The sequence below is a fragment of the Gadus chalcogrammus genome, chromosome 20 (assembly GCF_026213295.1).
Source record: "Gadus chalcogrammus isolate NIFS_2021 chromosome 20, NIFS_Gcha_1.0, whole genome shotgun sequence".
NCBI lineage: Eukaryota > Metazoa > Chordata > Actinopteri > Gadiformes > Gadidae > Gadus > Gadus chalcogrammus.
The window spans coordinates 23,232,652-23,240,536 of NC_079431.1; positions in this window are offsets into that span (position 1 = coordinate 23,232,652).

Consider the following 7,885-nt stretch of genomic DNA (forward strand, 5'->3'; position numbering starts at 1 on the left):
TGTGTGCGTCTGCGCGAAAGAGAGAATCTGTGAGTGAATCAGTGAGTGTATGCGTGGTCCGCTCTATCTTCGCCCGTTAAAACGGGTAAAGGAAAGAATAGATAGATTGATAATAATGAATAATGTCTCTCTGACGTATTGCTTCGGTCTATGGCTTAACCTGCGGAAATAGATAAATTGACAATGATAAATAACCTTTTTACCGTGTTGCTTCCATTTACTGTTGGACCCCGTTAAAACTAAAACTTAGATAAATTTACAAATGACAGATAACCTTTTACGGCGTTGCTTCCATTTACTGTTGGACCCGTTAAAAACTAGACCTAGATAAGTTGACAAGGATAAGTGATATCTCTTTTACTGTGTTTCTTTGAATTACTGCTGGACCTGTCGCATATCTATGCGATACTAAACAACATCTCTTTGCCGCTTGGTTGACGGTTTAGTCTGTTGAAGCAGATTAATCAATAAAGGATAGATAACGATTATTGGCTATGAGGAATGTCTGGATGTAGTGAATGACGCCTCTAGGCCCTGTTGTTGTTTTTTGCTTCCCCCCCTGTTTTTTCTTCCTTTTTTCTCGTTCTCCTCCTCCAAAAGTGACAAGAGTTACCCCCTAGCCTCTCATCCGCTCTTGTGTGTTAGACAGGTCACACAGAGTTATAGCACCACGGCCGCCATTTTTTGAGTTCTCTCACTCAGTCCCAAGCCACACCTCCCCCTCCGCCAAATCTGGACCACTCCAGCCCTGCCCTTCCCCAACTACACCGCCCCCTACTGGACCACTCCGACTCTGCCCTTCCCCAACTACAGCGCCCCCTACTGGACCACTCCGACTCTGCCCTTCCCCAACTACAGCGCCCCCTACTGGATCACTCCGACTCTGCCCTTCCCCAACTACAGCGCCCCCTACTGGACCACTCCGACTCTGCCCTTCCCCAACTACAGCGCCCCCTACTGGACCACTCCGACTCTGCCCTTCCCCAACTACAGCGCCCCCTACTGGACCACTCCGACTCTGCCCTTCCCCAACTACAGCGCCCCCTACTGGACCACTCCGACTCTGCCCTTCCCCAACTACAGCGCCCCCTACTGGACCACTCCGACTCTGCCCTTCCCCAACTACAGCGCCCCCTACTGGACCACTCCGACTCTGCCCTTCCCCAACTACAGCGCCCCCTGCTGGACCACTCCGACTCTGCCCTTCCCCAACTACAGCGCCCCCTACTGGACCACTCCGACTCTGCCCTTCCCCAACTACAGCGCCCCCTACTGGACCACTCCGACCCTGCCCTTCCCCAACTACACTGCCCCCTGCTGGGCCACTCCAGCCCTGCCCTTCCCCAACTACAGCGCCCCCTGCTGGACCACTCCAGCCCTGCCCTTCCCCAACTACACCACCCCCTGCTGTACCACTCCAGCCCCGCCCTTCCCCAACTACAGCGCCCCCTGCTGGACCACTCCGACTCTGCCCTTCCCCAACTACACCGCCCCCTACTGGACCACTCCGACTCTGCCCTTCCCCAACTACAGCGCCCCCTGCTGGACCACTCCGACTCTGCCCTTCCCCAACTACAGCGCCCCCTACTGGACCACTCCGACTCCGCCCCTTCCCCAACTACAGCGCCCCCTACTGGACCACTCCGACTCTGCCCTTCCCCAACTACAGCGCCCCCTGCTGGACCACTCCGACCTTGCCCTTCCCCAACTACACCGCCCCCTACTGGACCACTCCGACTCTGCCCTTCCCCAACTACAGCGCCCCCTACTGGACCACTCCGACTCTGCCCTTCCCCAACTACAGCGCCCCCTACTGGACCTCTCCAACTCTGCCCTTCCCCAACTGCCCTTCCCCAACTACACCGCCCCCTACTGGACCACTCCGACTCTGCCCTTCCCCAACTACAGCGCCCCCTGCTGGACCACTCCGACTCTGCCCTTCCCCAACTACAGCGCCCCCTACTGGACCACTCCGACTCTGCCCTTCCCCAACTACAGCGCCCCCTACTGGACCACTCCGACCCTGCCCTTCCCCAACTACACTGCCCCCTGCTGGGCCACTCCAGCCCTGCCCTTCCCCAACTACAGCGCCCCCTGCTGGACCACTCCAGCCCTGCCCTTCCCCAACTACACCACCCCCTGCTGGACCACTCCAGCCCTGCCCTTCCCCAACTACACTGCCCCCTGCTGGACCACTCCAGCCCTGCCCTTCCCCAACTACAGCGCCCCCTGCTGGACCACTCCGACTCTGCCCTTCCCCAACTACACCGCCCCCTACTGGACCACTCCGACTCTGCCCTTCCCCAACTACAGCGCCCCCTGCTGGACCACTCCGACTCTGCCCTTCCCCAACTACAGCGCCCCCTACTGGACCACTCCGACTCCGCCCCTTCCCCAACTACAGCACCCCCTACTGGACCACTCCGACTCTGCCCTTCCCCAACTACAGCGCCCCCTGCTGGACCACTCCGACCTTGCCCTTCCCCAACTACACCGCCCCCTACTGGACCACTCCGACTCTGCCCTTCCCCAACTACAGCGCCCCCTACTGGACCACTCCGACTCTGCCCTTCCCCAACTACACCGCCCCCTACTGGACCTCTCCGACTCTGCCCTTCCCCAACTACACCGCCCCCTACTGGACCACTCCGACTCTGCCCTTCCCCAACTACAGCGCCCCCTGCTGGACCACTCCGACTCTGCCCTTCCCCAACTACAGCGCCCCCTACTGGACCACTCCGACTCTGCCCTTCCCCAACTACGCCCCCTGCTGGACCACTCCGACTCTGCCCTTCCCCAACTACACCGCCCCCTACTGGACCACTCCGACTCTGCCCTTCCCCAACTACAGCGCCCCCTGCTGGACCACTCTGACTCTGCCCTTCCCCAACTACAGCGCCCCCTACTGGACCACTCCGACTCTGCCCTTCCCCAACTACAGCGCCCCCTACTGGACCACTCCGACTCTGCCCTTCCCCAACTGCACCGCCCCCTGCTGGACCACTCCGACTCTGCCCTTCCCCAACTACACCGCCCCCTACTGGACCACTCCGACTCTGCCCTTCCCCAACTACAGCGCCCCCTGCTGGACCACTCCGACTCTGCCCTTCCCCAACTACAGCGCCCCCTACTGGACCACTCCGACTCTGCCCTTCTCCAACTACAGCGCCCCCTACTGGACCACTCCGACCCTGCCCTTCCCCAACTACACTGCCCCCTGCTGGACCACTCCAGCCCTGCCCTTCCCCAACTACAGCGCCCCCTGCTGGACCACTCCAGCCCTGCCCTTCCCCAACTACACCACCCCCTGCTGGACCACTCCAGCCCTGCCCTTCCCCAACTACACTGCCCCCTGCTGGACCACTCCAGCCCTGCCCTTCCCCAACTACAGCGCCCCCTGCTGGACCACTCCAACCCTGCCCTTCCCCAACTACACCGCCCCCTGCTGGACCACCACAACCCTGCCCTTCCCCAACTACACCGCCTCCTACTAGACAGCATCAATACAATCCAACCCCGACTCTCGATCACCCCCTGCTAGAAGAATTATCCCAGTTACTAATAAAGACAAAAAGACAAACCTCCCCGCATCCGGCCTTCAGTGTAAAGGCGTCCACAACCCCGACCACCCCATACCAGGCTATTGTAAGAAGAAGCGGCGAACGCGCCCACCATGTCGGACGAGCGACGAAGAGCCCCCGGAGAGGATTGGCAAGATGAACCCCAGAGAAGCCAAGACAGAGAGCGATTCTCAGCCTCCCGGCCCACTGACAGCCACTCACCCCCACCCTCCCCGGAGAGGGCTCACCTACCCATGGCATCCAAGCCAAAATTGTTCTGTCCCCTGGAATCGACAACACCAGTTCAGTCCCAGCCAAAAGCCCCCGCCTCATACACCCTACATTCCCCATTAATGACCCCCTCCCAGTTCAGCCCTGACCCAGATCACTTAAGGGACCCCCGTACCAATAAGAGCGAGCCCCGCCGCCCCCGGCCAGGTATACAAGAGGCTGTTATGACACCTCTATTGATGGATGCGGAGGGAAGAGCAGCATACACACCATGGAGCCACCGGGACATGGCCACCCTGGTCGCCCACTTGCCAACGCTCACGGCAGGAGCCTCGGCCTGGATCAGAAGATTTGAAACTGAGACGTCTGGCGATCTCCTGACCCTGGGAGACATACGAGCCATCATCGGCAGGGCACACGGTGCCTGACGAATCATTGAACTGGAGACACTGACCGAGACTGAAGCCCTACCTGACAACACCCCCTTCGACGCTTACCGAAACCTCTTCTGGAAGAGTCTCAGGGCGCTCTTCCCAGCCGACGCAGGCAGAATGGGAATCTCCGGCCTGACCATCAAACCCGAAGAATCTATCTTTCAGTACATAGAAAGAGCCGAAGGATTGTGGACGGATAATAATGACTGTCTCCCACACAGTAGCAAACTGGCGACACAGACATTCCAGCGGGCAATAATACAGGGACTGCCACCCACGGTCCAGAGGAGACTGAAGACAGTGGTGGCACTGCACTCCGAGCCATGGACGGAATGGGTGGATCACCTTGATCACCACCACCGACTCGAGGAAGACAAACGACTTGAAAAGGATGATGATTACGAGGAATTGAAGAAGCAACTCGTGAGGATGCAGATCAAGGAGCTAGCCGAGAAATCCCAGCTGCACAAAAGACCAAGGACGACATGGGGACCCATGAGTATGATGCCTGTAGCGGCCCCATTGCCGACACCCCCAACGCCCCCAGCCCCGCCACCTACCCCCAACCCCTTGGTCCAGCCAGGCGGGCCTCCTCCGACCCAGGTGCAAGCCCCTCCCGCTCAAGTGTGGGGGCCCCAACCCCCGCCGTACCCGTACCCATACCCACCCTCGAACCCAGCAACACAGATGGGACCCGGGATGTACCAGAACCAGCAGTCCAGACATAGAGGCGGATCCAGATGGAGAGGACGGGGCCGGACCCCAAACACAAACCCTACCCGGTCCTACCCCTGCTTCATTTGTGGGCTCATGGGACACTGGTCGAGGGACTGCCCCCAGCCGGGACCGCCGGGGATGCAACACGACCAACATGATCGTCAACCGCGACCCGGTCCGCCCTACGGTAACCCTGGAATGGATCGACGCATGCCTCAAACCCCGGAACCCAACCCCGCCATCGACTGCGTCCCCGCCGTGCCGGACATCTACCCGTGAGTGCTAGTGGCCTCTCCAGGTGCACGGCCCCGGCGTCCTGTTTCCACCACCGTATGCTGAAACCCCACCACCACACCCCCCTTCCCCCCCCCCCCCCGCCTGTGACGTGCTAGTAACCTCTCCAGGTGGGCTGCCCCATTCCCGTCCCCGCCAACGGCACCACCCCCCCTCCCACCTGATGCACCCACGTCGCCCGGACCAGGGATCTGCGTTCCGGTACCAGGGGCTGCGGCCCGTTCCCTTAAGGCTTGAGGGCGCCCCTGGCTGTATTCGCTTCTGTACGCTTCACTGTTTTTAGCCGCTCCCATATCTATGCCCGCGTCTACGCAACCGACGCCGGGAACATAAATGTTGTTGTTTATATCGCTGTCCCACTAGATGGAGCTCGGGGATACACACGGGCGAGATTCCAGGGGCCTTGATTGCCCGTTTATCAGATGAGGTCCTGAGCGCAGTTGAATAAAAGGGTCTAATGCTCAGGTGGCGCCTTGCGACCACCTGCCCGTGATGACGCTCAGGACTATTCCGTGGTTTCTTAGTTGTTCCCGTGCCCCGGGCCTACCCCGAATACCCCATGCGTGTGATTGCTTATTGTTACACGACCAGCTAACTCCTCCTCACATCCTTAGTGTGTGGTCATCTGGGGATGGGTTGAGGGGGATTGCCATTCGTTATCTACCTCATATCTTTCTATTATTATTACTATTATTTAGGGACACGTTTCATGGTTGCATTTCTTTCCTGTGATTGTTATTGTGTAGTGTCTGTGTGATTGTTGCATTTTTGTTATATTGTTATTGTTTACTGTTAGTCTTATTGCTGCTTTTTGCTGATACTGTTTTTGTTTGGAGTTTGTTTTATTGTTGCATTTCGTTGTTATTATTATGGTTTGGTGTTGGTTTTGTTGTGTGGCCAGCTTTGTTGTTGGTTGTTGTTTTTTGGTATCGTTTGATATTTGTTTTAGTATTGTTGTATGCTTGTTGTATTTTTTATTTTTATTTATTTTTTATTTTTTTCTCTTTTTTGTGTATTATCTGCGGCCAGTATTGTTGGTATTGTCTGTTCGCGATGTAAGGCCGGGGTGGATGCCACCCCCTAGGTGGGGTGTGTATGGCATACCCATGTCTGAAGCATGGGTGGCGTTTCTCCCACGTGGTTCCCCATACACGCGGTCCAGCGACTTATTTTAGTACCATGCTCATGGTTGTTTGTTTTTATGATAATTTTGCCTTCTTTCTGTTATTTCTAAAAGTGTTATGATGGTAGTCCCGCGCTGAAGTCCTATCCCTCGTACCCCTAATGAGTAAAAGTCGTCTTGCGACGACTTGAGGGGGATATGTTGGGCAAAATAACCTGCTGAGCACATATAAATATAGCTAACTCCCACCCTAGCTTGAGGAGCACAACACATGGCAGTCACGATACAATATAGTCAGCTTTTAACACATAACACATACTTGATAACATAGTCAGGTGAAGGCCAGAACCAAGGCCCCATTTCTCCTCCAAACAAATGGTAAACACTCAGACAATGCACCGTTTCATCCTCAGAACGGGAGGGCCACAAACAGGAGATTCTGTGAGGCTCTCCCCCGTCAGGAAGAACACAAGAAGATACACCTGCATACACTAGGGCCTGGGAAGCAAGGTCAAGCAAAGACACACAGAACCATACACATCTTAAACGCACACACCTCATCGAGAGGAAGATACAGCATAAAACTGTATCACACAGGGACTCTGCCCCTTTCTTCTGAAGCAGACCTTCCACGGAGGCGAAGCTCTGGACGAACCATCAGCGCTGATTAGGGACTTAGACATATTCGATCTCTCACGCTTTATGACTCTGTATAACCGTTGCCACTTTACTTAATAAATCCAAGGTCCTCGTGCCGACAGACTTTATTACCTCTCCGTCTCATTTCATCTGGTCCAGTAACTAGACAGACCGTTTTTCCCAACAGCACCCCTAGTATCCCTGACCCAGAAAGGGACCCTGTTGTCCCTGGTTGTAGTTCCCTTGATCTTGCCTCCCCTGATTAGCGTTGCCCTGTCCTTGCTGTGGTGGAAAAGGGTTAATCAAACAATCTTTCTTACTATGTCCTTCCTGGTTGCATCCATAACATATTAAAGGACCTCTGCGTTGTCCCTGGAATCCCTGCTGTTTATTATTTTTATACTGTCCTTGGGACCCCTGTTGCTGATTATTCTTATGCTGTCCCTGGGGCCCCTTGTTTTGATTCTGCTTGTTCCCAATCATTGGGTTCCCATTGTTATGTGTGTGTATATTTATGGCAGGTGGAGTGGGTGACCATTGGCTCTGAGGCTGTTGTACTGGGGGGGAGAATGCCTGTTGAGGAGGTTGGGTTTGTGGTGCGCCCTTCTGGACGGCTTGCAGTATTGTATCAACAGACTCGGAAACAACCGCCTGTTTTTTCTTCTCCTTTTCTCTTTTTGTGAGTTCTTCCAACTGAAGCTGAGATAGCTTCCTCTGCACCTCTTTGCTTTGTTCCTGTATTTTGTGTTCATTTTGCCGATATTTGTCCACTGCATGAACCACATGATCGCAGAAGTCTCTGTGAGTTTTATTTGTAACCAGTCCAACCACATCATCCAGCTTAACTTTGATTGGGCTAGGTAGAATCTCTATCACAGAGTTTCTGA